This window comes from Idiotropiscis lumnitzeri, chromosome 3, assembly GCF_059441095.1.
Source record: "Idiotropiscis lumnitzeri isolate Australia: NSW breed Sydney's pygmy pipehorse chromosome 3, RoL_Ilum_1.0, whole genome shotgun sequence".
Taxonomy (NCBI): Eukaryota; Metazoa; Chordata; class Actinopteri; order Syngnathiformes; family Syngnathidae; genus Idiotropiscis; species Idiotropiscis lumnitzeri.
The window spans coordinates 20,039,775-20,046,615 of NC_142393.1; the positions used below are offsets into that span (position 1 = coordinate 20,039,775).

Sequence of the window (6,841 nt, forward strand, 5' to 3'; positions counted from 1 at the left end):
TGTTCTAAAAATATAAAAACATGAAGCTATGATGCAAAAAGAAAAAAGAAAAAGGATAAGACGTATAAATACGTCTTTGGGAGGCGGGCACTACAATTTTGAAAATGTGTATACAAACGGTGTATATTTTTATTTTTTGCCGTTAATCAGATGTGTTTTGCAATGTTTTCATAGACAATAAAACAGCATTACATTGCATTGCAATTACTAGAGGCATTTTGTGGCTTTAGAGGGGATAATTACCAACTATAAACGCATATACTACAGTGATACGTCAATGTCCGAGAACTGTGGGAGAGCAGGTTTTCATGTGGTGCACAGTGTCACCCACACACATAGACACAGAAGAGCTCTCCTTCACAGTAGAAGGGATTAGGTTGGTCCTCAGAGGTCACCACACAATCAATCTGGTGCTCATTAGCTTGTTATCAGAGTCCAGCAGAGGTGCCATCATGCATAACCAATCATGTACAGGACCTGCTTGTTAACCCACCGTCCCGCAAAAAGACTAACAGAGGCCGAGGGGCATGATTTTTGGCGTTTTTCTGCAACTGCTGCTCCCTAAAGTTTGCACGAAATGGTATTTCACCACCCGATAGCTAAGACTTGCTTATTCAATCTGCCAGCCAATTCCATTCTGTGATCACATTGCTCCCATGGCCTGAATTTGGCTCACATGTGATTAAGCGCCATTAGGATTCTCATTAAATGTATCACCCTTTTGAGGCACCAAAGCAAGAAAGAATGGTACAACCAGCCAAACGGTTTGCTTCTTTTCATGTGCACAAGTGACCTGCTTACATAACATCGAAAACCCCATACATTCCCGCATACATTTCAGCTGCTGAATAAGGATGATAATTAAGTTAATTATTATCCTTGTTTAGAGTCCCCTGGGAAAAGGGCTGTTATTTACGGTGTGTATTTCTCCATGATGTCATCTTGTCATTTGGTGTAAAGGGCATCAGGTCTTCCCACTCTTGAGTAAGGGCAAAGCTTACTGTGTTATCCTTATCCAATATAGCATCACGTGAACACAGGAACCAGGAGAACGCTGCTTGTGGGTTTTTTTTCCTATCGTTACCGTAACCACAAAGTCACCGTCATATTCGTACCCCCCTTGACCTGGTGTTTGGGCCCCGTCCTGAGTCGGAAGTAGAGGGCAACTACGACTACCGCCACTAGCGCGATCGACTTCGGGAGTTGCATGACATGGGCCGACAGACCCACAATAAAGCCAGCTGTCGTCAGAAGAAGATGATGACGTTCACTTCAGAGAGGAAGATTTTTGACATGGGCACACAAATTTGGCTCTACAGCCCGGAGAGACGGAAGGACTCATCTTTCAAGCTCATGAGCCACTTGGTGGGACCGTGAACCAACCAAAGATGAGAAAAAAACATAATTGGGAAGCTTGCACACAGACCTTCACTATGGCACAACAGTGGGCGTTAAAAAGGTGTTCAGAACATTGGTGGTCCAAAGAATAGCAAAATAAAGTATATGAGCGAACGCACATGCTAAACTAAATGCTAAATTTGAAAAATGAAAAACGTAAGTCAGTGTGTGGCAAACCCACGTTGAAATAAATATTGTTGGATCAACTTTAGGCAAACCCTAAACATAACTGGACAGAAAAGTTGGCAACGATATTTATGCTAATACAACATGAGGGGTGGCCTTACGGTTCACGAATGTTCGACAACTACAGCAGGAGTTCTGTACTCACCATGGCAATGACAGAGATGATGATTTCATAATTATTCCACACACCATCCTACTCATTTAAAGATGTTAGTTCAAAAGAAAAAGCCTTACATGTTGTTGCTTAAGTCTACTATTTTTATCAATCAGAGAGGTAGACATGGGTTCTAATATGAAATTGACATATGCGTGTATGAACGCTTAAACATGACCCAATCCTTTGTCCCGGTCTGGCCATTAAACAAGCGTGAGGCCAAAGCATAAATAAAAGCATACGTCTTCAACTAATGAATGAGGTACGACACAGGGGATGTTTCCATATTGCAAACGTTTGATTCAAGTCACTAAGGAACGGATCATTAAATGGAACATGCGTCCTGATTAAATGATCTCGAGGACATCTCACCAGTATTGTACACAGAGGAACTCTTCCCTTTGAATTTAATTGGCCCGGCTTGCTTTTACTCACTGCAAATGTACATAAAGTCCTCTGGACTGTTGGCGAGATAAATTTGTCTTTTATTGAGTTGGGCTATGAGGCTGGTTAAAAGGCAGGCACTGTGAATAATCTGCTTGTGTGCAGCTTCCGCCCTTTGTTTGTTTTACAAGCTGCTATTATCCATGTTATTTTGCAGGTTATGATGTGACGACAACACAACGGTGCAAGAAGACAATCTACTAATCATGATGTATTGAAGACGAATGTCAGAATACAATATGGTGTTTGCGATCCCTGTGCGACAGTTGATGACACTTTGTTAGAGTCACCAGCTTCTCAGAGGAAGTCGCTGAATTTTCCATCATGTAACCCGAGGCTTTTTTTCCTGTTTATGTAAAGCTACCTCAAGCTAAGAGTGAGGCGGGATCACTGCTAGCCAGATGGTACGGGGTTTTTAGACTATCCCCAAGTCTGTTATTTATAAAAAGCATGCACTGTGCTTATGGCCTTATTATCATCATCACCACCACAGGCTAGGCAACAAGAATAGCATTCAGTTGAGCACAGACCTCCAACTGGGCTGGAAAATCAGAATTTGATTCAGCAACATAATGCGCATATTCATAGAAGCGCACCTCCTGCAGTTGTCGCAAATATTAACGGTGAATAGAAGTGTTGACAAACTTCAGAGTTCAAACTAAAATACGTACAATTTGTATCCAAGCCTTACCCTTAAACCCTGTCAAGGGAATTATTTACTAACAACTAAAGGCCTGTTCACATACAACGTCAGAGAAGTCCCGGGACTGTTGTCAGACAAGATATATTTCAATCCGAAACCGCAAACTACAGACGATGAATATTCCCATTTAATGTGGGCCAACCAGCAGTTCTGCAAAGACGCTGACAGTCTTTGCTTCTTTCAGTGCGTGAGAAGAGGTGAGAGTTGTGGCTGGACAACTCATGGTTGCTCCAACATAGCAATGCCCCTGTTCACAATGCCACCGACACTTCCTGGTCAAGAACATCGCTGTGCCCTAGAAATCTCTCAAGTCAACCAACCTCTGTTTTATTTCTCCACTTTTCCAAGCACAGGGGACTCATCCAGGGTGAAGAAAGGGTCTACATCCAGATCTGATCTTAGAGCTGGGTAGAGTTCCAGAAGAAGCCTTCCAGCATTGCATAAATGTGTTGCAGAGAAGCCTGGGAAAGTCCGTCGGACCCCTGGAGGTTTATGTCAATTGATTGTTTGGCTGAACAGTGACTTGGACCGTTTTTTTAGTTACTTTTGTCGCAACTGAAACTATGAAACCACAAAAGCAAGACTTAAAGGCTCAAGGGCTTTTGATGGAAATAAATAATAAATTTTCAAATAGACAACTAAGAGGCATGCCATGAGCAAAGCAGAATCACTGCATGGATTGAATGAGTCATTTTTATATGGTGTTCGCCATTCGCTCTAAAAGCTACGTCATCTTTTTTCACATCGTGGCACACACTTCCGACCAAGTTCCGCACCACATACTCTGTTAATACCAAACATGTACATCCTCTGTTTCTTTCTCACATAATTGACATGACAATCTGAAATTTACCTTTAATCTTTATTTTCAACTCAAAAGCTGTGCTGATTTCAAATCCAAAGTGATGCAGGGATCTTTTAGTGATTGCAGTGGTTCATAAACCTGAATTTGACAGACAAGCTGAGCGTGATGGTGACCCTTTTTCAAACCTACCCGTTAAAGAAACATATTTGACAAATATATTCCATTCCAATGTTTTCAAATATTTGTGTTCCAAAATACAATTATTTTGTAAGGCAAAAGCAAACAATATTTATGTTTGTTTTTAACATTTTCAGCTAACAAATGCTTCAAACAAAGAAAATCTACCCTTTCTGGAAAAGTAAACAACAGCAATGAAAACAAACTCCCGGATGTAAGCAAATGCTGCGTGAATTGTGTTCTGCATGTTCTGTGTTGACATGAAGGAAAGCACAGCGTGAACACAAAATAACAGAGGCAAACGTGTGACACACAAAATGTCACACATGCCCCGTGAAACACTGAGCTCGATGGTGGAGGCGCCCGTGTCACGTGATCTCCAGCCTGCATGGCCGCATGACATCCACTCTATCTGCAGCACACTAATGGCCACTGCATTGACATAAATGTCTCCTGCTAGGGTTGCTCACATGACAACGCTTTACATTTTTATAGTGGTAACGTAACGCTCCCAATCATGGTCTTCCTCAACAAAAACATTAAATGCAAAGGAGTAACTGCTTTGGATCACTTGACAGGTCTAAATGATGTGCCATACTTGATAGAGACACTAAATATTAATGAACATACATAGGCAATACAAAGCTTGCTAAAGCCTGAGTTAGCCTGATTTAAAATGCGTAGATGATCACGTTGCTCAAAGGGGCAAAACCCTCCGATACAAATGAATGATGCAATAGTTTGTTCATTTGTTCCAGTCTGCAAACCGACTGTTGAGCTGCTCGCTAGTTTTGATATGAGAGCCACCGCCTGTTATATGAGAATGGGGGGGCTAATTTGCATAAATACAGCTTGGCGGGGTGAGGATCTGACGCCTGATTGAACTGTAGCACTAGCATGTCAAAGCCGAAAGGTGAGCAGAGCTGCATTTCAAGCATATATTAGTGTTATCTTACGGCGTTATCTGCATTAGTTCTTGAAAATCTGCACATCCAGCACTTGAACGTTATTGGCGAGGCTGCAGGAGGTATTTGTTTTGGGGCTGTGTCTGCTGTATGGTTCATGCGCACAAAACTGCTACACAACTTGACAAAGTGGGCAGTGATGCTTGGTGGCTTTGTACAAGCAAGATTCATTTGTTGTCTGGACACGCGTGAACATCTTCTCTGGATTGAGTTTCAGAGACTCCAAGAGTCTCCAGTAAAACTATAAAAGTCAACTAGTTTGTTGCTCGCCATTTGAAGTGTTGGAAAAGTTGCTCAGTAGTTACAATTAAAAATTAGCCAGACTGACTTAGCATCACTTTACTATCCTAACTCTTCCCCTCCCAAAATGTCACCAAAACTGAAACCAAAACTGAGTGATTTCAACCACAGTGTGATGTTAAATTGAAATAAAATGTCCGGCACTTACTTATCCTTTGCATACTTCGACAGAAGACTGACCGAGACTTTTTATTACGACAGCAATAACCCAAGGAATTGTTTGAAATTGCCATCACGTCTTATCTAAATTACTATAGTTCCACAGTACCATTATTTTTAGCCTGCTGGATTTACATTACAAATTTGACACAATAGCAGCAGGATATTGTAGTGTAAAGAGGCTGTAGGGGAAGGTAGTTGGAATCAGATTTCCTTAAACTGGAATCAGGCAAAACAATATGCCAGTGTATTTGCACCATAACTATAAGCACAGGGAAGGAAATAGAAAGAAGAAAATACAAATAAAAAGGAGTGACACATTGATTCATATCTATTGTTTTTCTCATGTAGTAACCACAGCAGAGTAACATTGAATACTCCCTCTCAGGTAGAGTATTAGTAATATTATTGGTGGTTTAAAGTGTTTTTATTGTCATGAAACGTGACAATATCAAACGCAAAATTTACGGCAGGGTGCATGTTTATGCTTGTATGCTGAATGCTGAAATCTAAGTGTCTCACCTCAAATTGAACCATTTTAAACCTTAATTTTAACAGCATAAGAAATTAATGTGTTTGTGTATGGCTGAGCACACATTTCCTATCAAAGGAGAAGCTATCTGATGAACGGTTACTTTGTGGAGTATTTGTTGCAGATGGAGTGTTTCCTGACACCGAGATTATTGTCGTGGACCCAGCACGGCACACGGATGGTGTGCTGCCAGTGCGTCATTTCACCTCTCAACTGGGTCATTTTTCCTCTTGCATCCCCAAAAAATCGATTTGAATGCAATTCGACAAATAGGTCAGATTAGCTCAGTGTATGCTGGAATGCTGTGTTCGTTCACGTGTCTTCGCATCGGAAACAGGACACCACCTGTTTGGGCTACAGCCTATAGCCTTTTTAATGCCCGAATTCCACAACTACCTCAATCTTCATCATCACCATAATAGCATTCTAGCACTCAACTAACACGTGCGGTGGGTGGTGTTTGTTTCGTACCTTTAACGACACGCTCAGCGAATCCTTCCAGTCGCTCACTTTCCACACGAGGTGTCCATATTCTCACAAGAAGTGGCTTGCCGGTATCTGTCCAACTGTCCAAAGTAAGCAAAAGGGGTCGGCCGCTGTAAAAAATTATAGAGGGGCACTGGGGACAACACACATCACCTTCGCCGGACTCCTCTTTGTCTCCCCAAGCGACGAAGAAGACCTTGTGGTGTAAAATTATCGACGACTATCGATCAAATGATCAGAGTCGTCCTCCCAGCAAGGCCGATAGCGTGACACCGAGTGTCCCCGATTGGTGCGCAAGGCAAGTAAAAGATGCATCATCCTCGCCTGTTCGCTCACCTCAGTCACTCAGCTGCGCTTTGACTGCTGGCTGGCTGCGCGCTCCCGCACCCCACGCAGGCGCGTGCGCGAGGCAAGACGCTCCGTGGCTGTGGCGGTGGGAGTGAACCGACACACTGCAATGGGATTGGGGAAAATCATCCATGGAAGGGGGAGCTACATACACTCAAACCTTATGGGTGAGTCTTTAAAACAG

At 42.4% G+C, this 6,841-nt stretch overlaps 1 protein-coding gene across 2 annotated transcripts in view; it reads right to left on the reverse strand.

Annotated features, from left to right (window-relative positions):
- Nucleotides 1–6,640, reverse strand: part of gpr153 (G protein-coupled receptor 153) — a 31,817-nt gene extending 25,177 nt beyond the window's left edge. Inside the window, exons 1-2 of one of the 2 annotated variants that reach the window (XM_088290931.1) lie at nt 6,463–6,640; nt 6,295–6,381 (exon numbers count right to left, since the gene is read on the reverse strand). The gene's annotated coding sequence lies outside the window, so the exon portion shown is untranslated. Of the gene's footprint in view, nt 1–6,294 lie in introns of both variants that reach the window. The other variant, XM_088290930.1, reaches the window with a different exon arrangement.
- Nucleotides 6,641–6,841: the final 201 nt, after the last annotated feature.